This window comes from Scyliorhinus torazame, chromosome 13 (genome assembly GCF_047496885.1).
Source record: "Scyliorhinus torazame isolate Kashiwa2021f chromosome 13, sScyTor2.1, whole genome shotgun sequence".
In the NCBI taxonomy this organism is placed as follows: Eukaryota; Metazoa; Chordata; class Chondrichthyes; order Carcharhiniformes; family Scyliorhinidae; genus Scyliorhinus; species Scyliorhinus torazame.
Window position 1 is genome coordinate 77,116,762 of NC_092719.1, and position 24,857 is coordinate 77,141,618.

At 47.3% G+C, this 24,857-nt stretch overlaps 1 protein-coding gene and 1 long non-coding RNA gene across 8 annotated transcripts in view; one reads left to right on the forward strand and one right to left on the reverse strand.

Annotated features, from left to right (window-relative positions):
- sox5 (SRY-box transcription factor 5) overlaps nt 1-24,857 on the reverse strand; it is a 516,307-nt gene that overhangs the window by 374,744 nt on the left and 116,706 nt on the right. For 3 of the 7 annotated variants that reach the window (XM_072471814.1, XM_072471810.1, XM_072471811.1), the window contains exon 1: nt 328-472. The exons of the other annotated variants lie outside the window; for them this stretch is intronic. The gene's annotated coding sequence lies outside the window, so the exon portion shown is untranslated. Of the gene's footprint in view, nt 1-327; nt 473-24,857 lie in introns of those variants that run through there. 7 annotated transcript variants of the gene reach the window in all.
- LOC140388127 (uncharacterized) overlaps nt 1,871-24,857 on the forward strand; it is a 36,750-nt gene continuing 13,763 nt past the window's right edge. Inside the window, exons 1-3 of the long non-coding RNA XR_011934101.1 lie at nt 1,871-2,080; nt 2,880-3,037; nt 10,150-10,290. This is a non-coding gene — a long non-coding RNA (uncharacterized lncRNA). The remainder of the gene's footprint in view (nt 2,081-2,879; nt 3,038-10,149; nt 10,291-24,857) is intronic.

The following is a 24,857-nucleotide window of genomic DNA, read 5'->3' on the forward strand; positions in this document are numbered from 1 at the left end:
CACCGTGACTGACTAGCTGGCTGGATGGCTGCTTCTTCATTGTCCAAAAATGCTTATTTGCCAAGCAACAGAGGAGCTTTGTGGCACCCCCCAAAAAAAAAGCTCACAGTTGATGTTAAGTTATGGCTCCTTTGTCAGCGCTGTGCAAAGAAGACAAGAGAGATAGGAATTTGGCAGGAAAAATATAGCACCGCATTCTCTTGCGTTTGGAACCTGTATTCTCCGCAAAAACAATCGGGCATTGTTAAAGGGAAGAAAAGGCAACTTTAACAGATGAAATATAGCAGAGGCCCCTTCTAGGAAATCTGTAAACAACATGTCACTCACCCGATCGCTCTCTCTTGTTATTTTTTTTCTCGGGAGGACTAGATTCAGCAGAGTGGGTGCAAATTTACTGGCAACAATTTTTTAAGTCATCAGGATCAAGTTTAAACCCGACCTCCATGGAAACGTGAGGAGTCCCCGTGCCAAATTGAACAGTTAACAGCACGAGAGAAAGAGAGAGAGAGAAAACAAGAGGACCCCCCCCCCCCCTCCCTTCTTGAGTCGCTTTAATCTCTCCTAAACATGCGGACTATACTAGTGAAAGAATAGCAAGAAAGAGAGAGAGAGAGAGATCCCACTTTCAACGAAGAGGAGTCATAATATCAGGACTTATCTAGATCCAATCTGACTGGGGAACTGAGGTAATCAGGTAATGGAACCTGACATCAGATGATATACACACTGAGGCTAAACTAGCCAATGTAATCCAGCATCTGGTTAGAAGTGCACACAAGGCTGTACACATAACACGCACACACAACACACAGACCCAACTATCCACTCCTACTGAGAAGCTTCACCCTGCACAAAAGGCTACAGTATACAGCCCGCCCAAAATAAAAAGGCCCTTTTATTGTTGGATTCTACAGGTCAGTTGATTAGATTTTTTTTCTGGAGAGAATTCCATGAGGAAATTCCCTTTAAAGCCAAAATGATTAACTGGGCTATTCTGGGAAGTCGAGCAGACAATGCTTCAATAGTCTCTGTAACCCATGTCCATGCTGGCACGAAGTACGCTAAAAAATATATTTTTTTAAAAATCCAGACTTTTTGCCTTGCAGCTGGGCAACATTAAGGGTCTTTGAGAGCACAGGGCCAGCACCGCAGTCCATTGCCTCGGCTCACTTGTGGCAATAACCAGACAAGACTTCCAGTTTCCATCTTGCTCGGCAGCAGTCATCACTTGTATACCCGCTGCCTCCGTGTTTATCAGGAAAATATTTATTATGTCAAAGTCAAAACATTCCTTTCCCTTTCGTTTGTGCTCCGTGAAGTCAAGCCAGCCATTACAAAGTGCATGAGTGAAATCTTTTCCAATTACGGGGAAGGGATTCGACAGACATTTGAGTATTCTTGGTCAGTGGGGCTACGGTTACTGCTGCCAGTGGAGATAAAAGCGTTCATTGTCCACCGACAACATATTCCGGGAAAACTGAAATGCCCCCCAAAAAGTAAATGCACACCCGTGTTCGCATATACACATGCGGATACACAAACATGCACTCAAATGCACACAAACACACACTGACACACGCATGCACATGCATACACAAGAAAACACACATGTCACCCCAGCCAGTTTTTTTGCATTTAACCTTTCTACCCAATAAATATACAATAGTTTAAAAACGGACTATTTAAACTGCTCCCGATCAAATCTGTCCGTGCACCCGTGGAACAAATCTGTTTGTTTCAGAACTGAGAGATTATTAATATTAGCAAATTGCATTATCTCCTTGTGCCGGTCAAATGTATTACTGGACAGAAGGTTAATCTGCACCCAATCGAACCGATGAAAGTGACGACAGTGTTAAACTGAAACATTTAACACACAAGAAGCTACTAGTGTCTTATTGTTTACAGAAAATACTGTGGCTGAAACTCAGTTTGCCTTTGCGTTTGGATGGCCAACTCTGATGTATTGTATTTAAATTCCACCGCGGGAGGAACAGGAACTAGGCAGACCAGGATAAGTCCTGCCTGCTTCTCGCTATACTAACGGAGGAGGAGGTGGTGTGCGCCCCGACCGGTGCAGGTAGGAGGAAGTGAAGACAATAGCAAAAGTTTACGCAGCTGTTCCCGTGAGCCGTTTGCCTTTGGGACTGACGGAGTGGAGCTTTGAAAGAAATTCAAACAAACGAAGTCGCACTCTTTTGGATGGCGAACGAAACAAGCAAAAAAATAATCGTTGCATTTGGCAACAAAATGCGCGTGCACGGCGTCCGAGGCGAATCCCAGTTTCTTATAAAACCGGATCTCTGTACCGCACAGAGCTGAAATTGACCAAGCCTCTCCATGCATCGGGAGGTGGGTGCGCAACTAGCAAGGGAATGGTTAAGGCCACCTAGGCAGCCTGTCAAAGGATGGCATCAGTGGGGCTCCAAGCCGGTGGCTGACAGGTTGTGAGGGAACCGGTGGCACAATCAGCTGTTGCCCTGAAATTGAACCACGTTCACATTTCAGGTAACCCTCCGCTTATCTCAACTCCGTGGGTTCGTCGAGTCTTAAAGGAAAACATTCACGCGCCGGATGAAGTAGGATATTACTTTAAAAGTGAAAGTTTACCAGATTCAAAACTAATCCCACTGTAAAGATCTCAGCCTGACTGAACGAAGGCACAATGAGGAGGGGGGGGGGGGGGGGGGACTTAATTCAAAACGTCGAGTCCTTGTTATATAATAAAGACGACAAGGTGTTCAAATCCATAGTATATTATTTCATTAAGAGCTTTTCAGGAGAAGGGATTTGGGAGTAAAACTGGTGGCTTTGTGCAGCAAGGTCACGACCTTTGACAGCGCTCAAACTCTTGCCTTTCATCTTTCTATTCCCTCCAGATCCTAACTTGCAGAGAAACTGCACTCAGTAAAGCCAGGCAGACAGAATTCAGCATTGTTACAGAGGCCACGTTTTTTTCCCAAACAAAACAGATTTGAACTGAACCAAGGAAACAAAAATGTATTGTTCTTCACAGATGGAAGCGAGGGTTGCCAAGGTAACCAGATTAATCTCCTTTTTCTACTCCTTCCTCTCTTGTAATGTGGTAATCTGTGTGTTCCTTTCAAAAAAAAAGCGAGGCTCAAAGCCCTTGCTCTAACTGGGTTCCTAATTAGCTGCAATTTACAATGAAGACAACATGATGAGATAATAGAAATTTGCAAAATAATGACATACCTCAGCAAAATATTCCTCCTCCTGAGATCCATTTTTTTGTACGAAAAAAACAATAAAGAGGGCCCTTCTAAAGCGAAGCTTGCAAATGGTGGTCTATTATGTGACACAGAAGTTTATTGTTCTGCTCCTGTCCCTCCAATCAACAGCCTATTGTTTGACATCTTAAATAAAAATGACTCAAATACAGGAGGACATAATGATCTCCATTCTGCTTATGGTGTACAGAGTAGTCAGAAATGTATCAGCTCCGAACCCTGCACTCCTGACGGAGCAGTTCAAGCCCCCCTACCGCCCCCCCCCAAAAAAAGGTCATTCTCAATACCAGTGAAGGTGGGCAATGGCATTGTTTTGGGCCTATTCGCCCCGCTTCCATTGGGCTTGGAGCACTTTATACTTAAGGGCCAAGCTAAGCAGGATTGCTAATGAAATATGATGCACCGCATTTGTTTTCACCTGGTTAGCGCAAATTAACCAGCCTTCCGAGTGTTAGACAACACTTTTCTCTTTTATCACATCAAACAGCACCACTGGGGATGGTAAAAGAGCTTGTGGCGGGGTGTGTGTGTGGGGAGGGGGAGGCTGTGGAGGAAAGATTCCTCGATCCCCCCCCCCCCCCCCCACTTTCTTAGAAATGACAGAGGCCTCAAAATGTACTGACCTCTAAAGCCATCAGAGGCAATGGAACTGAACTGCTGTCCTTGATCAAGCTGTGCCACAGCCTAGAATTAACATGTTCACTCACAGCCTTTATTTAAAAGAGAGAGAGAGAGAGGGGGGGAAACAATTAAGTGGAACCTTGGACTAATCTCATCCTGCCCATTTAGCCTTTCCCTCTGTGATGAGCAAAGGAGGCCAACATCAGCATGCTATCATTCTGCTTTAATTAAAAACGACACAAACAGTGGGGCTGTGAATTAGAGATGTAACTGCGCATTACCCTGATTAATTCGAGCCTCATGTTGGATTAATAACTGTAACAAAGAACAAAGGGAAATTGTTATGTGAATTGCAACCTCTCAGGCCAGGCAAAGGTCAAATCAAAGGATTTGAATTTCATCCGGACTCACTTAATCAATTCCTCAAAAGGAGGACCATATGTACGTTTTGAAAGCTACCCATTGTAGCATGGTGATCAAACCTGGAAGACTGCACAGTGTTAATTTCTAACAGATTCTACCTTACTTCAAGTAGAAACTTAATTAGTGCAGATGACTAACGGATAATGGTAGATATTCCCCGCAGATTTGCAAGCAAAAAAAATGTTTTTAAATAATGATGTGAAAATGATTTCTCTATCCAAAAATGTTTGCATAGTTTTAGAGCCTTTCGGTCGTAGTTCAAACTGTCAGGGGGGATTGGTGTGCTGGGATGGGTTGAAAAATCTCACAACATTTAAGGAGCATTCAGATGAACACTTGAAATGCCACAGCATACAAGGCCAAGGACCAAGTGCTGGAACATGGGGTTCCAATAGATAGGTGTTTGATCGCCGCCACAGACAGGATGGGCCGAACGATCTCTTTCAGTGCTGTAAAAACTCTTTGACAAGAAGGAAAGTTTTTGCTTTGGGAAATGGCACAAGCACTTGTCGATGCAAACATCCATCACCCTCGGTGTTGTCAACATTTGACTGGGGAATTCCACAGCTTCCGACTACAAGTGGCTCGGCAACCCAGGACATTAGGAAGAGTCACATGGACTCAAAATGTTAGCTCTTGTTTCTCTCTCCACAGACGCTGCCTGACCCGCTGAGTTTTTCTTATATTTGCTGCTTTTACCCCAGGACGCTGGTGGTCCCAGGCTCGCATGCAATGTGGCCACTGCCAGTTCCTTAAAAGCACCCCTCCCACACACAGCCTCCCCCATTATCCCACACCCACCCTGCCACACACGCTCCACCCTTCCACACCCCTCCACCTCGCACACCCCTTCACCCTTCCCTGCCCCTACACCCTTCGCCACCCTCCCACACCCCTCCACCATTCCCCGCCCCTTCAACCTCGCACAACCCCTCCATCCTTCCCCACCCCTCCACCTTTTCCCACCTCTCTACCCCCCACACTCCTCCCACAACCCCTCAATCTCCCACACCCCTCCACCCTCCCACACCATCCCCATCTATCTACCCTTCCCCATCCCTCCACCTCCCACACCCCACCGCCATCCCACACCCCTCCACCCTCCCACACCCCTCCACCAGCCCACACCCCTCCACCTTTCTCACCTATCTACCCTTCCCCACCCCTCCATCTCCCATACCCCTCCACGCTCCCACACCCCTCCACCCTCCCACACCCCTCCACCTCGCACACCCCTCCACCTTTCTCACCTATCTACCGTTCCCCACCCCTCCATCTCCCATACCCCTCCACCCCTCCACCCTCCCGCACCCCTCCACCCTCCCACACCATCTACATCTATCTACCCTTCCCCATCCCTCCACCTCCCACACCCCTCCACCCTCCCACACCCCTCCACCACCCACACCCCTCCACCCTTCTCACCTATCTACCCTTCCCCACCTCTCCATCTCCTATACCACTCCACCTCGCACACCCCTCGAATCTTCCCCACCCCTCCACCCTCCCACACCCCTCCACCCTCCCACAACCCTCCACCCTCCCACACGCCTCCACCCTCACATACCCCTCTACCCTCCCACACCCCTACACCCTCCCACACCCCTCACCTCCCACACCCCTCCACCCTTCCACACCCCTCCACCCTCCCACACCCCTCCACCCTCCCACACGCCTCCACCCTCCCACACCCCTCCACCTCCCACACCCCTCCACCCTTCCACACCCCTCCACCCTCCCACACGCCTCCACCCTCCCACACCCCTCCACCCTCCCACACGCCTCCACCCTCCCACACCCCTCCACCTCCCACACCCTCCACCCTTCCACACCCCTCCACCCTTCCACACCCCTCCACCCTCCCACACCCCTCCACCCTCCCACACGCCTCCACCCTCCCACACCCCTCCACCTCCCACACCCCTCCACCCTTCCACACCCCTCCACCCTTCCACACCCCTCCACCCTTCCACACCCCTCCACCCTCCCACACCCCTCCACCCTTCCACACCCCTCCACCCTCCCACACGCCTCAACCCTCCCACACCCCTCCACCCTCCCACAGCCTTCCACCCTCCCATGCCCCTCCAACACCCCTCCACCTCCCATACCCCTCCACCCTCCCACACCCCTCTACCCTGCCACACCCCTCCACCCTCCCACGCCCCTCCACCCTCCAACACACCTCCACCTCCCATACCCCTCCACCCTCCCACACCCCTGCACCCTCCCACACCCCTCCACCTCCCATACCCCTCCACCCTCCCACACCCCTCCACCCTCCCACACCCCTCTACCCTCCCACACCCCTCCACCTTCCCACACCCCTCACCTCCCACACCCCTCCCCCCTCCCACACCCCTCACCTCCCACACCCCTCCACCCTCCCACAGCCCTCCACCCTTCCACACCCCTCCACCCTCCCACACCCCTCACCTCCCACACCCCTCCACCCTCCCACACCCCTCCACCCTCCCACAGCCCTCCACCCTCCCACAGCCCTCCACCCTCCCACAGCCCTCCACCCTCCAACACACCTCCACCTCCCACACACCTCCACCCTTCCCCACCCCTCCACCCTCCCATACCCCTCCACCCTCCCATACCCCTCCACCCTCCCACACCCCTCCACCCTCCCACAACCCTCCACCCTCCCACACCCCTCCACCCTCCCACACCCCTCACCTCCCACACCCCTCCACCCTCCCTCACCTCTCTACCCCCCCACACCCCTCCCACAGCCCTTCACCCTCCCACACCCCTCCACCCTCCCACACCCCTCAACCCTCCCACACCCCTCCACCCTCCCACACCTCTCACCTCCCACACCCCTCCACCCTCCCACACCCCTCACCTCCCACACCCCTCCACCCTTCCCCACCTCTCTACCCCCCACACCCCTCCACCTCCCACACACCTCCGCCCTTCCCCACCCCTCCACCCTCCCATACCCCTCCACCCTCCCACACCCCTCCACCCTTCCCCACCCCTCCACCTCCCATACCCCTCCACCTCCCACACCCCTCCACCTCCCACACCCCTCCACCCTCCCACACCCCTCTGCCCTCAAACACACCTCCGCCCTCAAACACACCTCCAACCTTCCCCACCCCTCCACCCTTCCCACACCCCTCCTTCTCCCACACCCCTCCAGCCTGCAACACACCTCCACCTCCCCCACACCTCCACCCTTCCCCACCCCTTCACCTCCCACACCCCTCCACCTCCCACACCCCTCCACCCTCCCACACCACTCTCCCACACCCCTCCACCCTCCCACACCATTCTCACACACCCCTCCACCCTTCCCCACCCCTCCACACTCCCACACCCCTCCACCCTTCCCACCCCTCCACCTCCCACACCCTCCCACCTCCCACACCCCTCCACCCTTCCACACCCCTCCACCCTTCCCCACCCCTCCACACTCCCACACCCCCTCCACCCTCCCACACCCCCTCCACCCTCCCACATCCATTCTATTAAGGGAATAGTGTAGATGGGCTTTAGAGTGGTTTCACAGGTTGGCGCAACATCGAGGGCCGAAGGGCCTGTACTGCGCTGTAATGTTCTATGTTCACCCTCCACAACCCCTCCACCCTCCTACCTTCCCTCCACCCTCCCACACCCACCTCCCTCCACGACCCCTCCACCCTCCACACCCCCTCCCCCACCTTCCCTCTCCCACATCCCCTCCACCTCCCCCCACCCTCCCACACACCCTCCACCTCCCACATCCCCTGCACCCTGGCACAGCTAACCCCTTGACTGCCTCAAACGTTCTGCAAAGAACAGGCAAATAGGTGGCGAATCACAATTTCATATTGCTCAAGATTGAGTCACATTTTAATTTTTAATTTGATCTGTTTCGTGGTCTCGTGGGGATGACATAATTACTATTTAAAATGTAGATTAATTAACATTATCCATCTTCTTCCCTGTGTTTAATGGGTCCGGGCTGATATATATATAAATATATATTTCTTTTTTTTAAATCTTCGTCCACGCAACTGCAAAGGAAAAGTAAGATTTGAAAATCATTGCGGGCTAATGGGAGCTGGAGGTTCAGCGATGGGAGTGCAGACATCCTCCGAAATCGGCAGCCCCACAGCCAATCTTTTAAAACAATATCAGCCAAACAAAGGCAGATTATTACCTACACTCTAGTCAATTCATCCTTTCTGGGCACATCTGGACAGCACGTGTGGGAAGCGCTAATGAAGAGTTTCCTGACTGAACTGGGTTTCCGACTGATGTTCAGGCTTGTCCCATGCAGCCTCCGAAAACAAATACTCCCTTTTATTTCGCGGTACAATTCCCACCAGTTCGTAAAATGCAGCTCCCCCCCCCCCGCCCACAACCAACATGTTTATTTTTTGAACTTGTTGCTGGGGGGCGGGCCTTTCTGCAATAGAATGCCCCTACTGAAAGAGATGGGAGAAAATATTCAGCAGTAGTGAGGTAGCGAGCATGTTTATAAACATTTAGCACGACAATAACTGGTCCCCTCCTCCCCGCCCAAAAAAAGTAAATACAATTGGTAGCATTGGCATCCGATGAATTTTGTTTGGTTTGCATGCATTAGGTAAAGTAAGTCTTAAATAGATACTTATCAGTTGGCCGATTGGTATATTTGCGCCAAGTATTATGAGATACCATCAAATGTTAAGCATGATCAAATTAAGTCACTACAGGCTGAATAATAGCGCTACGAACTAACCAAAGAGGTCAAGTTAATTCAAGTTGATGTGGTCTAAATTGACTCGAGGAGGATGCAGAATCATGCTTCTCGCGGTTGCAAATTAATTGTATTTTGTTTTACATATTCGAGGAAGCCAGTCATGATTTCCCACTTAACAGCTGTACATTAAACACACATCTACACTTAACTTTGCAATTGCGACGTAACGGGAGGAGCGCAGTGTGCTCTCTGAAAAAACAGCCAGGAATGTGTGATAAAGTTTCATCACCCGCCACTCAATCCATTGTCCCCTTCAACCACATTTCCAGGAATGACACGGATTTGAACCTCAGGACTTTAGAATCATTGAAGGAACCATGGACTATTCAAACCCAAATTGCTTTGTAATTTAGGATGTGTCTGAATTAAAAAGCAGTGCATGAATAGTATTTCAAATCAATTACAAAAAGACTGACTTTCCTCACAAAGTCAATTGTGTGGGCCTTGCACTTTACAAGAAGCTAGAGTCACTTAAGAGTAATTATACCAACTTGGCACACCAATCATCACCTCATGGGTTTATGGCAACTGCTAACTTTCATCCGCAGAGAGAGCAGTGAGGCACAGACCACAGTTCGAATTGCAAATTGCTTTACAATCGAGCTGAAGAATGCTACTGTGCTTGGCAATCCATCCCCATTCTGCAGGTAGTGCTATGGTTCAGTGGTAACTCTCTTTCCTCTGAATCAGAAACTTGTGACTTCAAGTCTCTCTTCCATGCCCCCCCCCCCCCCACCCCTAGAGATGTGAGCATAAAATATGTGATGATACCAGAGTAATAAGCGAGGTCCTGCTTTTCAACTGAAATGTTGAACTGAGGCCATGTCGGTTCTTGTAAAAGACTCCAAGGTTTAATGGAGAGCAAGTTCTCCTCCTTGAGCAGGCCATCATCAACCAATTCCATTGATAGAGATTATCTGTTCATATATCGTATTGCTCTCTGTGGGGCCCTGCTATGCACAACTTGCTTGATGTATTTCCTACATTACAACGGTAACATCACCTCACAAGTACTCCATTAGCTGTAAAGAGCTTTGTGACTGCCCAAAATTGTGAAAGGTGTTAAAAAATTATATTCTTCCTTTTCTTTGTTGCTTTTTTTTTGCACTCTAGATTGGATTGGATACAAATTCAGAATGCTCGCCACTGAATGGGCAGTGATCTAGCTCAGGCTGGTCCAGCTCGGGTTGATCTTGTTCAGACTCATCAAGCTCATGCCGGTCTATCCCAGAGGGGCACACCCTCCCGATCAAGGTATGCGTCTGATGGCATCAGATTACAGTCCACTGCTCATTCAAAAGAGCTAAAAGAAAAAGGATTTTGAATCAGGCTATTAGTGGCTGACTAGACTTTGGTTAGCTCAGTTGGCTAGATGGCACGAGCGTGAAGCTGAATGAGACCAACAACATGGGCTCACTCCCTGTATTGGTTGTAGTGGTTGATGGCGGTCTGCCTCCTTGCCTTGGCCCATGCTTGTGGAGTAGCGTGCTTCAGGCTAAATATAACCAGTTGTCTCTCTCATGGAGAGAGATTCCTGTGGTCCCAAGTGGACTACAGCTAATTACTTACTTACTTGAGGTCACAAGCTACTGTACTGAGATATTCAGGGGCACATTAACAAAAAAGAGGGTGGATTATGCAATCCTGAAGACATGACATTGACAGTAACATTTATTTGTAAGTTAAATCATCTAACGATGTGTAATTTTGCTGAAATGTATAGGTTGAAATGGAAAACAGCAAGAGGACTTCAGGACTGGTGAGGGAGATTAGGAAATATGATACAATCTCAGTTTGGTGCCAATTTTAAACATGTGCCAGTCGGGGCATGTTTTTAACAGCAGAAGTATGACACGGCTAGGACAATTACACTACTTTAAGTTTTAAACTTGCAACAGCAGGCAAATCAGAACAACCCAGAATCTGCAACTGCAGGGTGAATGGGACTTTGGAGAGACCATGTCAAACAGGCAGAATCTATCACCCAAACAGCAAGTCCGCTGGAAATATTTTGAGTGGGCTTTAATGAAAAGTTTGTTCCCGTTAACTCCAGACCACATTTGTTTTAAGGAAAAGAGTGAGATTGCAGAGACTGGAAACTTTGGATATGAAATGTACTGCGGTATGATTTTGTAAATTTATGTGCTGACAAGACAAGTTGTGATGGTGATGTATCCATAAAGGACAAACGATATTTGCATTCATCAGTACGAGTAGAGTAAAGAGTGCAGTGACTGCCCAGACAAGACTTTAAATAGGATATAGTGGAACACTAAACAAACACGCTGAAACACCAAATCTGTTGTTCTTTTGTCCCAGTCAACTAACGCCTTCTAATCCTGTCATACAAACATTCCTGTGGCATCCAAAGGACCTAATCAATGTCATCACACAAGACAAATTCTTTAGCTGTTATCAAATGGTTACATAAACTACATGTGGTGTCCGATTTACCTGTCCAAGGAAGGTTCGATTGTGATCTATAAATGGCAATAGCTTTAAGTGTCAGTGACTACATTGTGCTGTTGTTGTTCAATTAGCCAATTCTATAAATCTTGGATTATGCTAATTCTGTGTGTTTTGGTCAAATTGCAAACATGGGTAGAGGCTTCAAGTAGAGGCAGGAAAAGGGGCCCTAGCTCCATCCCCAAATAAAAAGCGACTGCACAATGAGAACAAAGGTATGAACTTGACGTATAACTATACTGTACAATGCATTATGTTTACACATGTACGGTGATTTTAAATATAATCATTCATTTTAGTTTTATTTCCTTCATTTAATTGGGCACTCATGAAAGGAGTTATTACTAAGATGTCCATTATGTCTGGCACTCCATCTGTTACTAGTTTCAAATGCTTTAAGTAAACAATTTGCTTGAAAGCTTACCTTATGAAAGCTGACTCAAGGCACAATGCTGCTATTGATCTGGAGAGTACTCAGTTAATTTCTAACAATTACAATTAAGTTTTATGTCAAACAACAGCATGCAGAATATCAATAGCTGTTGGACAGCTGACTAATGGCTGGAGGACACATGTGGGGCTACAGTCAAGAGGTACAGAGGATCCAGTGAGGAAGAACAAGAGGGCCAGTAAACAAAACGGAAGCAATATAAAAGGATATCAATCTCACAAACAGATCATTGGAACAAATGAAAGAGGTCAAGAAACAGAGACAGCTAAAAAGGCGAATATGCAGTGCAACAAATCAGGGTAAAATACTAAACTCTGTGCCGCAGGAAGAAATATCTGCTCTGTAGCCTGGCATTTGCACGTCAACATGAGAGGCTGGCAAAGTGCAGTAACGTCAGTGAGTGCAAATTGCATAATCTGAACATGCACAGACGAAAGCGGCAGTAGCCTGAGAAAAGGCCATGTAACCTATCTCTGTCACTTAGGTTCATAGTAAGAAGTCTTACAACACCAGGTTAAAGTCCAACAGGTTTGTTTCGATGTCACTAGCTTTCGGAGCGCTGCTCCTTCCTCAGGTGAATGAAGAGGTATGCTCCAGAAACAAATATATGGACAGATTCAAAGATGCTCGACAATGCTTGGAATGCGAGCATTAGCAGGTGATTAAATCTTTACAGATCCAGAGATGGGGTAACCCCCAGGTTAAAGAGGTGTGAATTGTGTCAAGCCAGGACAGTTGGTAGGATTTTGCAGGCCAGATGGTGGGGGATGAATGTAATGCGACATGAATCCCAGGTCCCGGTTGAGGCCGCACTCATGTGTGCGGAACTTGGCTATAAGCTTCTGCTCGGCGATTCTGCGTTGTTGCGCGACCTGAAGGCCACCTTGGAGAACGCTTACCCGGAGATCAGAGGCTGAATGCCCTTGACTGCTGAAGTGTTCCCCGACTGGAAGGGAACATTCCTGCCTGGTGATTATCACGCGATGTCCGTTCATTCGTTGTCGCAACGTCTGCATGGTCTCGCCAAAGTACCACGCTTCGGGACATCCTTTCCTGCAGCGTATGAGGTAGACAATGTTGGCCGAGTCGCACGAGTATGTACCGCGTACCTGGTGGGTGGTGTACTCACGTGTAATGGTGGTATCCATGTCGATAATCTGGCACGTCTTGCAGAGATTGCCATGGCAGGGTTGTGTGGTGCCGTGGTCACTGTTCTGAAGGCTGGGTAATTTGCTGCAAACAATGGTTTGTTTGAGGTTGCGCGGTTGCTTGAAGGCAAGTAGTGGGGGTGTCCTCAGCAGAGGGCTCAATTTCTGCACTACCACCAAAATGGACCCCATCAGTCTCGCGGCAGACACGGAGGAATTCATCAGGCGAATGAGGCTCCGGGAATTCTTCCACAGACCCCAAGAGGCCAACAGCGAACCCAAGCAAACTATCATTGAACCGGAACAGCAGACCAAGAGATCTGCGCTGCGGCAACCGAAGAGGAAAGAGTCGAATTGGACCCCTCCGGAAGGCCGCTGCCCTAGACTCGACATGTATGCTCAAGCCGTCAGGAGTCGCGTCAATGCCAGATTCATCAGTCGCATTCACAAGACAGCCCCGAACGTCACCCAAGCACAACGCAATGCCATCCGCGCTCTCAAGACCAACCGCAGCATCGTCATCAAACCAGCAGACAAAGGAGGGGCCACTGTCATACTGAACAGAACGGACTACTGCAAAGAAGTATACCGACAACTGAACAACCAAGAACACTACAGACAGTTACCCGCAGATCCGACCAAGGAACACATCCGCCAACTTAACAGACTGATCAAGACCTTGGATCCAGATCTTCAGACCACCCTACGTGCTCTCATCCCACGTACTCCCCGCATTGGAGATCTCTACTGCCTCCCGAAAATACAGAAGGCCAACACACCAGGCCGTCCTATCGTTTCAGGCAATGGGACCCTGTGTGAGAACCTCTCTAGCTACATCGAGGGCATCTTGAAACCCATCGTACAAGGTACGCCCAGCTTCTGTCGCGACACGACAGACTTCCTACAGAAACTCAGCACCCATGGACCAGCTGAACTAGGAACATTCCTCGTCACAATGGACGTCTCAGCACTCTATACCAGCATCCCCCATGATGACGACATTGCTGCAACAGCCTCAGTACTCAACACCGACAACTGCCAATCTCCAGATGCAATTCTTCAACTCATCCGCTTCATTCTGGATCACAACGTCTTCAACTTCGACAACAAGTTCTTCATCCAGACGCACGGAACAGCCATGGGTACCAAATTCGCACCCCAATACGCCAACATCTTCATGCACAAGTTTGAACATGACCTACTCACCGCACAGGACCTTCAACTGACGTTATACACCAGATACATCGATGACATTTCTTTCCTTTGGACCCACGGCGAAGAATCACTGAAACGACTACACGATGACATCAATAAGTTCCATCCAACCATCAGTCTCACCATGGACTACTCTCCAAAATCAGTTGCATTCTTGGACACACTCGTCTCCATCAAGGACGGTCACCTCAGCACTTCGCTTTACCGCAAACCCACGGATAACCTCACGATGCTCCACTTCTCCAGCTTCCACCCTAAACACATTAAAGAAGCCATCCCCAATGGACAAGCTCTCCGTATACACAGGATCTGCTCAGACGAGGAGGAGCGTAACAGACATCTACAGACGTTGAAAGATGCCCTCGTACGAACGGGATATGGCGCTCGACTCATCGATCGACAGTTCCAACGCACCACAGCAAAAAAACGCACCGACCTCCTCAGGAGACAAACATGGGACACAACCTACAGAATACCTTTCGTCGTCCGGTACTTTCCCGGAGCGGAGAAACTACAACATCCTCTTCACAGCCTTCAACACGTCATTGATGAAGATGAACATCTTGCCAAGGTCATCCCCACACCTCCACTACTTGCCTTCAAACAACCGCGCAACCTCAAACAAACCATTGTTTGCAGCAAACTACCCAGCCTTCAGAACAGTGACCATGACACCACGCAACCCTGCCATGGCAATCTCTGCAAGACGTGCCAGATTATCGACATGGATACCACCATTACACGTGAGAACACCACCCACCAGGTACGCGGTACATACTCGTGCAACTCGGCCAACGTTGTCTACCTCATACGCTGCAGGAAAGGATGTCCCGAAGCGTGGTACATTGGCGAGACCATGCAGATGCTGCGACAACGAATGAACGGACATCACGCGACAATCACCAGGCAGGAATGTTCCCTTCCAGTCAGGGAACACTTCAGCAGTCAAGGGCATTCAGCCTCTGATCTCCGGGTAAGCGTTCTCCAAGGCGGCCTTCAGGTCACGCAACAACGCAGAATCGCCGAGCAGAAGCATATAGCCAAGTTCCACACACATGAGTGCGGCCTCAACCGGGACCTGGGATTCATGTCGCATTACATTCATCCCCCACCATCTGGCCTGCGAAATCCTACCAACTGTCCTGACTTGACACAATTCACACCTCTTTAACCTGGGGTTACCCCATCTCTGGATCTGTAAAGATTTAATCACCTGCTAATGCTCGCATTCCAAGCATTGTCTGGCATCTTTGAATCTGTCCATATATATGTTTCTGGAGCATACCTCTTCATTCACCTGAGGAAGGAGCAGCGCTCCGAAAGCTAGTGACATCGAAACAAACCTGTTGGACATTAACCTGGTGTTGTAAGACTTCTTACTGTGCTCACCCCAGTCAAACGCCGGCATCTCCACACTTAGGTTCATATACAGGAGCCAGCTCTTCAGTGATTGGATCCTGCACACCACACAGCATTTTTTAAAATTAATTTACGGGATGGAGGCGTTGCTGGCTAGGCCAACATTGATGCCCATCCCTAGTAGCCCTTGAGAAGGTGGTGGTGAGCTGCCTTCTTGAACTTCTGAATTCTCTGAGGTGTAGGTGCACCCACAATGCTGTTAGGGAGGGGGGTTCCAAGATTTTGAGTTCAGAGACAGTGAAGGTGAGGGAGTCAGCACAGAAACCGTGAGGAAATATCCCTTGTTCAGATATGAATAAAAATACATCAGGAGTAGGTAGTGTAACTTGCTGGTAACTTGGGAATCTCCTGTTAGGGTTTGATGTTATTAATTCGAAGGGATGGTGCCATAGTGCACTCATGCTCAACTTCAGTTTTACATACACCAAAGTTGTACACAACTGTCTGTCTTTTCAGCCACTTATCAGTCACTAGACCTAATCTCTCCTTTCCAAGGCAATGGCATGGTGGCACAGAGGTTAGCGCTGCTGCCTCACAGTGTCAGGGACCCGGGTTTGATTCCGATCTTGGGTGACCGTGTGTGTGGAGTTTGCACGTTCTTCCTGTGTCTCCATGGGGTGCCGCTGGGTGCTACGGTTTCCTCCGAAAGTCTAAAGATGTTCAGGTTAGGTGGATAGACTATGCTAAATTGATGGGCAGCATGGTGGGGCAGTGGGTTTGCACATTCTTAGCACGGTGGCACAGTAGTTAGCATTGCTGCCTCATGGCGCCGAGGTCCCAGGTTCAATCCTGGCTCTGGGTCACTGTCTGTGTGGAGTTTGCACATTCTCCCCATGTTAGCGTGGGTTTCGCCCCCACAACCCAAAGATATGCGGGGTAGGTGAATTTGCCACGTTAAATTTCCCCTTAATTGGAAAAACAGAATTGGGTACACTTAAAAAAAAAAATTTTTTTAATTAAAAAATAAATTTTACAAATAAAATTTCAGCGCTGGAGCGGTTGCTTGGCAGTAATTAAGGTTAATCACACTGTTAAAACTCACTTACACATGAATGGACAAGTGTTAACTTTGCTGGCATGTTTAATGGGTATCCAATTTGTATCCTTTAATGCATTTGATCATTGAGTCTCTTGGTGAGAAACCATCATAGCAAAGCTTTAACTGCATATGTGTAGATGTCAGTCGCTTCCATCCAATTGGCTCCTTAATACCAGGAATACTGATTACCTCTCCATTATTTTTACTGCAAAATCTGGGCCGATAATAGGAACATAGAAATTAGGAGCAGAAGTAGACAGTTCAGCCCTTCGAGCCTGCTCCGCCATTCAATCAGATCATGGCTGATCTCTTCCTGGTCTCAAATCCAGCTCCCTACCTGATCCTCATATCCCTTTAACCAGTTTTTAAAATCAGAAATATATCTATCTCCTTCTGTAAACCATTTAATTATTCAGACTCCATCGCACTATGGGGCAGCGAGTTCCACAAATTCACCACTCTGTGCGAGAAGTAGTTCCTCCTCATCTCAGTTCTAAATCTACCACCTCTCAACCTATATCTGTGATTATATAATGTCAGTCCTTAAAATACCTTGATTATTCAATAGCTTCTAATTGCAAACCCCTCATGGGCGGCATGGTGGCGCAGTGGTTAGCACTGTTGGCTATGGCGCTGAGGACCTGGGTTTGATCCCAGCCCCGGGTTGCTGTCTGTGTGGAGTTTGCACATCCTCCCCGTGTCAGCGTGGGTTTAACCCCCACATCCAAAGATGTGCAGGTTAGGTGGATTGGCCACGCTAAATTGCCTCATTAATTGGAAAAAAAAGAATTGGTACTCTAAATTTTTTTTTTTAAATAATTGCAAACCCCTCTTCCCTTCTGATGTGAGAGAATAAAACCTCTGAATATTTGTCCTACTGTTGCTTATTGTGGTTGTAAAGACATGCGTCATATTTGGAGTTCTTTAGTCCTTAGATAATAAATGACCCCTTTGCCACTCATGGCAAATTATTTTTAGACCTGCCAAAGTTTTCCAATGGCTCTGAGACTCTTCATGCAGCTGTACCTCTTGGTCAGTTCATTATGGGCCAATCCAACCTTGCCTTCAGTAGATATTGGAAAAATCTTCATCCTTACCTTGCCAGCGCAAAGCAGGATTTCTGAGTACCTTGTTCTTATTGCCAAAGCCTTATATAGTAAGTCATGTGTATAAAACAGGGAGGGTCAGTCTACTTTGTCAGCTTATGCAACTAACAGAAATTCAATGATCTACAACATTGTTTTATTAGCCAAGAATTCTGTATCTCAATCTCTTCTGAGAGTAATTGTTGACCACAGGTTTAAACAAACATAGTAACAGGAGTATTCGATCACAGCTCAGCCCCATTTTTCCACCTTTTCTCCATATCTCTGGATATGCTTCCCCAGCAAAGTTCTGTGAATCTCAGCCATCGAAGAGAAACCATCACATGATCCAGTGTGTTTAATGAACCGTGTACAAACTCACCCATTGTCCAAATTTAGCCTTTGGCAATGTGAACATATACACTTATGTGAGTCTTGTTTTTTAATTCATTAATGGGATGTGGGCGCCGCTGGCTAGGCCAGCATTTGTTGCCCATCCTTAATTGCCCTTGAGGAGGTGGTGGTGAGCTGTCTTCTTGAACCGCTGCAGTCCATGTCGTGTAGGTACACCCACAGTGCTGTTAGGGAGATAGCTCCAGAATTCTGATGCAGCGACAGTAAAGGACCGATGATGCAGTTCCAAGTCATTTCCTGTTGTGTCTAATCAGCAATAATGGCATAAATGTTAGAACTAAATTCAAGCTTATCATATTTGATGATCCTCCACAAAATATTGAGAGCAATGGGGAAAGAGGCTGATGCAGAAGACATTAGGTCAGTTATGCAGCTGGGACGATACGTGATAAATTAAGTTAATCATGGATGAAGATATGAACAGACGCACATACGAATTAATAATAATAATAATAATAATAATAATCATTGTCACAAGTAGGCTTACATTAACACTCCAATGAAGTTACTGTGAAAAGCCCTTCGTCGCCACATTCTGGTACACAGAGGGAGAATTCAGAATATCCAATTCACCTAACAAGCACATCTTTCTGGACTTGTGGGAGGAAACTGGAGCACCTGGAGGAAACCCACACAGAAACGGGGAGAACATAGGGACTCCACACATACAGTGACCCAAGCCGGGAATCGAACCTGGGACCCTGGAGCTGTGAAGCGACAGTGCTACCCACTGTGCTACCGTGCCACCCATTAGGAGCAGAAGTAGGCCACTCAACCCCTCCTGCCTGCACTGCCATTCAATAAGATCATGGCTGATCTGACTGTAACTTCAACCCCACATTCCTGCCTATAACCATTCATCCCCTTGTTGATACAGCACTGTACATTGGATGGAAAATCAGCTGTGGATGGCACAGACAAAGATAGCACTGTGGGAATTTGTGAGTGCTGAGCAAAGTTGCCTCTAATATTCCTTTGCTATACATGGCCTGTTTGTCCCATGCACTGTGGGTGACCACCCAGCTTAGAGGGAACATTGGCTCCAAGTCTTTGATTTTCCATCTATAGCAACAGTTTCCTGTGGTGAGCTCTCTAGTTCCCTCCTGAGGGAACCTCCATTTCCCATTGAATAGAATTGAACCAATGGAGATAGAAACTGGAAGTGACTTGCCACCTTCAACATCTGGGAAGCATGGAGAAAGTTTAGTGGTGATAAATACATGCCCACCAGCTCTCAGTACATATTGGAACATTGTGGGCATCAAAGAGAAAGGATGGTTCCCAGAAAAGAAAGAACTTGTGTTGCACAGGAAAGCCACAGGCCACTTCATAGTTAATTTTGAAGTGTGGTTACGGTCTTAACATAGGGAGATGCGATAGTTGAAATGCATATAGTAAGATCCCACAAACAGGATTGGGTTGAATTATTTTTAAAATAAATTTAGAGTACCAAATTATTTATTTTTTCCAAATTAAGGGGCAATTTAGCAGGGCCAATCCACCTAGCCTGCACAACTTTGGGTTGTGGGGGTGAGACCTATGCAAACATGGGGAGAATGTGCAAACTCCACATGGACAGTGACCCAAGGCCAGGATCGAACCCGGGTCCCCGGCACCGTGAGGCAGCAGTGCAAACCACTGTGCCACTGTGCCGTCATGAATGGGTTAAATGATGGATGAAATACTTTTAGTGTTGCTGGTTGATAGCAAAATCTTTCACCCTCCCCCCCGGAACATTTCTTTTGAATAGTACCTGAGAGGGAGGACGGAGTCTCAGTTCTAATGTCTCATCTGAAAAATGGTAATTGCACTACTACAGCACTCACTCAGTATTGCTTTGAGGTGGGCAGTACGGTGGCGCAGTGGTTAGCACTGCTGCCTCACAGCACTGAGGACCCAGGTTCGATCCCGGCCCCGGGTCACTGTCCGTGTGGAGTTTGCACATTCTCCCTGTGTCTGCGTGGGTCTCACCCCCACAACCCAAAGATATGCAGACTAGGTGGACTGGCCACGCTAAAATTGCCCCTTAAGTGGAAAAAAAAAGAATTGAGTACTCTAAATTTTTTTTTAAAGTACTGCACTGAGGTACTGAAGTGTCAGCCAAGATTAGTTACTCCAGTCCACGATGTGGGAATTGAACTCACAACCATCTCATCCAAACACGCTCGAACTGAACTAAGTTTGCAAAAGAACCATATCCGAGTCACAAACACCAGAAAGGCACGTTCGGTTAGTCAGTCTCACGGGAACAAGCAGCATTGTGGCCCAATTAGTCACGGCCCCCTCGTTGCCTAACCCCCCCCCCCCCCCACCCCCCACACCTAGGGTTAGGGTAGGGAAAATTGGGAAGGGCTCCAACTCCCGGCTTACACCTGCTCTTAATTCATCTGTTCATATCACTATGTTGCGATCACGCATGAATAGACGTTGGCTACGGAGAGATTATACTTGGCTGCCCTGTCCCTCATTGTTGGATAGTCTGCTGGCGCTTGCTGTCAGCAGGTTAATAATGAACTTCTTACAATAACGAACACAGGAATTTCATCCAACCATTTTAGCCCATTTTTGTACAACAAAAAACAGAGTAATTTCCATCCATTACATATAATGTTTAGAGCAAATTTGCCACGCGGGTGGTTGAAGCAAAAGCATTAGTAATGTTCAAAATGATGCTGTTTGCTCGATGGAACAGTAGGGATGCTCGAGGAATACGCTTTGACATGCAAAATGGCCTTTTCCCATCTTCTGACTTTTCTTAAATAAAAATAATAATATTTGCATTTATGCAGTACCTCATCATGTCAAAACAACTCAAAGCTCTCCAAACAATGAATTACTTTTGAATTGGCTGGTCCGCTGTTAAGCAAAACGTGGCACCGTTTGAAGGAGCAATATCACACAGTCAGGAGATGAAAAACCTTCGGAATACAGGAACAGGAGTAGGTCATTTAGCCCACTGAGCCTGTCCCATCATTCAATTAAAGCAAGGCTGATCAGTAATTCCCTGCATTTTCTAATGTCACTTGCTGAAAGGACAATTTTCGCAAGAATATTGGGAAGACTCTGCTCTTTCAAGGACATGGCATTCATTTGAACATACTAGATTGAATAGGCAGGACATTGGTTTCAAATTTCATCTCCATGATGGATCGGACCACCTCCAGTTTTGCACGGGATTTTTGGTCTATATTAAATGGGTTGGGTCTTTGTTTGCAGCTTAAACTCACAGGCACACGAGGGAGGCAGGAATGTTACTCAATGGATCGAGCAGCTTTTAACATACTAGGGCAGTGGTTAGCCGTGCTGTCTCACGGCGCCGAGGTCCCAGGTTCAATCCCGGCTCTGGGTCACTGTCCATGTGGAGTTTGCACATTCTCCCCGTGTTTGCGTGGGTTTCGCCCCCACAACACAAAGATGTGCAGGGTAGGTGGATTGGACACGCTAAATTGCCCATTAATTGTAAAAAAATGAATTGGGTACTCTAAATTTTTTTAAAAAGCTTTTAACATACTAAAGAGACTAGAAAAAAGGAAGCACGGTGGCACAGTAGTTAGCACTGCTGCTTCACAGCAACAGGGTTCTGGGTTCAATTCCGGCCTTGGTTGACCGTGTGGAGTTTGCCCATTCTCCCTGTGTCTGTGTGGGTTTCCTCCAGGTACTCCGTCTTCCTCCCACAATGTGCAGGTTAGATGGATTGGCCATGGTAAATTGCCCCTTAGTGTCCAAAAGATGTGCAGGTTAGATGAGGGAGAGGAGCTAGGTAGAGTGCTCTGTTGGGGGGGCTATGCAGACTCGATGGGCCGAATGGCCTCCTCCTGCACTGTAGGGATTCTGTGGACAAATGATTGCATGAACAGGAGAACCAATGCCTGTGCTTGAGGGGATGGAGGGGTGGGGTGATGGTAGGCATAACATCATAACTTCAAAAGGTGTGCAGGTTCGGTGGATTGGCCATGCTAAATTGCCCTTAGTGTTCAAAAAGGTTGAGTGGGGTTAAGGGGAAAGGGTGGAGGTTGGGCTTCATGCTCTGTCCAAGGGGTGGTGCAGGCTCGCTGGGCCAAATGGCCTCCTTCTTCATTGTAAATTCTATGATTCTATGCAAACAAACCTACGGAAACAATTTTCAAGGAGTGAGTGGTCAAACAATGGAACAGGTTTCATACGGAGATGGTGGGAACAGTTTATATTGATGTGGGTCTCATCCCCACAACCTAAAGATGTACAGGTAGGTGGATTGACCACGCTAAATTGCCCCTTAATTGGAAAAAAAAAGAATTGGGCACTTTAAATTTATAAAAAGAAATATAGATTTCTTTGATAAAGTAACATTTTGCGATAGAACATATGGGTAATTTGACATATGATATGTGATAAGTGTAGCAGGTGACTTTGGATCTATGACTTCCAATGATTTCCACCAATGGGGTTTTCATCATCTCATGTCTGGGTCAGTTATAGATTAATTGGTAGATATTGTTGCTGTGATTAGTCAACAACTTCATTCTCAACGTATCATGCAAGTAGCAGGGTGTTAGAACGTGAACTAAATGCACCTTGGTCTTTTATCATCTACCAGTTTTTTCCAATTAAGGGGCAATTTAGCATGGCAAATCCACCTACCCTGCACATCTTTGGGTTGTGAGGGTGAGACCCACACAGACACAGGGGGAATGTGCAAATTCCGCATGGATAGTGACCCAGGGCTGGGATCGAACCCGGGTCCTCGGCGCTGTGAAGCAACAGTGCTAACCACCGTGCCATCCCTCCCCCCCCCCTCCTTAGTTACTAACCTAACAAATCTAATAGCTTCTCCCTGGAAGAGGTGCTTTTAACTTGGTGTTTGAAGTGTGGATCTTGCACAGCCATCGACTAACTCTACTTATAATTGCAGACTCTCATTAAAAGAAAGGCCTGCTTTTACCAGGGCATTCTGAACGACGCATGGCTCAGTTTGCACCACCCTCTCCTGCGAATCACATGCCTGTGGGTTTGCCTCCGATTCCAGAGACCTGAACACAAAGTATCACCTGATATCTCAGTGCATGTTGAGGGAATGCTGTATTGTCAGTGGTGCTGTCTTTACGATGGGAAATTGTTGTCCTATCTGCCCTCATTGATGCTGGGAATAAATGAAGAAGAGCTAGGAGATTTCCCTGGTGGCCTAACCAACACTAATCTCTTAACCAACATTGACGAACAATACCACAACAGATTTTTGGCTGTTTATCTCATTGTTGTCTGTGGGATATTGCTGTTTGCAAATTGCCTTTTGGGTTCCTTACATTGAAACAGTTACTGAGCTCCAAGGGTATTTTACTAACTGCAAAGCATTTTGGGCATGCATACAAGTTAGCTCCTTCTTTCCGCTCTATCTGTTTCAAGCTGGTTGGGTGAGGCCTATACCTCAGCAACTCGCGGTTCTCATGTCCCACAGGCACCTCTATAAAAAGCACCTCTAGTGTTTACAGACAGTGTCAACGTGGGAACAGCCCCACAAAAATACGTGTGCTAATTATCAGACAGACCTGTCATTCGCGACTGCATTGTTTCCTCCACGATATGCTTCAGAATACACTGAGGTTTTTTTTTTATCACTGACTCATTTCTAATCAGTATCTGTAATAATTATTGTTTTTAAATAAGTGCATCTACTCCTTTCGACTGTCTGGAGTTAAAGCAGTCAAAATGAAACAGAACAGAAAGAGATGTGATTGACAGTTCTGTCACCTGAACCGTCCCCCTAACCTTGATTGAAACTTTCTGGGTGACATCTGTTACATTGCAAACCAAGTGCTTGCAATTTTCTCCTCTCAAAAAAAGGTAAAGTAATCCCTGACACCATTGTAATGATTAAGTGGGAGCCATAGAATGGCCATTTGCATACAGAATAATCAGCTCTGAACAAGCACATTGTAACATAAATGCGCACTTGCCAACCTTTTCATTATAAAAATAGGTAGGAGTATTTCTGCCACTCTAAAAGGTCTGCATACACAGTACATGGCATCTATGCATCTAGAGCCCTATTTCCAGAGGTCTTAAAGAGACGGAATTGCACTGAGGAAGAACTGGCATTTATATAGCATCTTTCACATCCTCATAGCCAAAATAAGTTATTTTGAGTGTAGCCATCATTGTAAAGAAATAGCTAATTTGCTCTTCCATTGCCCTTTAAATAGTAACACGGGACCCTTGAAAATCCAATCTCAGCATGTAAGTATTGTTGGCACGGCCAACATTTATTGTCAGTCCCTTGAAAAGCTGATGGCCTTGCCTTATTCAATGTCGCCGTTTGATACAACTGAGTGGCTCACCAAGTCATTGAAGAGGGCAGTTAAGAGTCAACTACATTGGTGTGGGATTGGAGTCACATACTGTGTGGGCCAGATGAGATGAGGACAGCAAGTTTCCTTCCCTAGAGGATGTCAATTGAACCAGTGGGTTTTACACAACAAACCAAAAGCTTTCTTCCAGAAAGATATTTTATTTCCAGATTCTGGCAACTTGGTTTAAAAATCTTTGGCCTTATTTTCAAGTCTCTCCGTTGTCTTGTGAACAAATTAAATTGAAGGACAGCTAAAAAC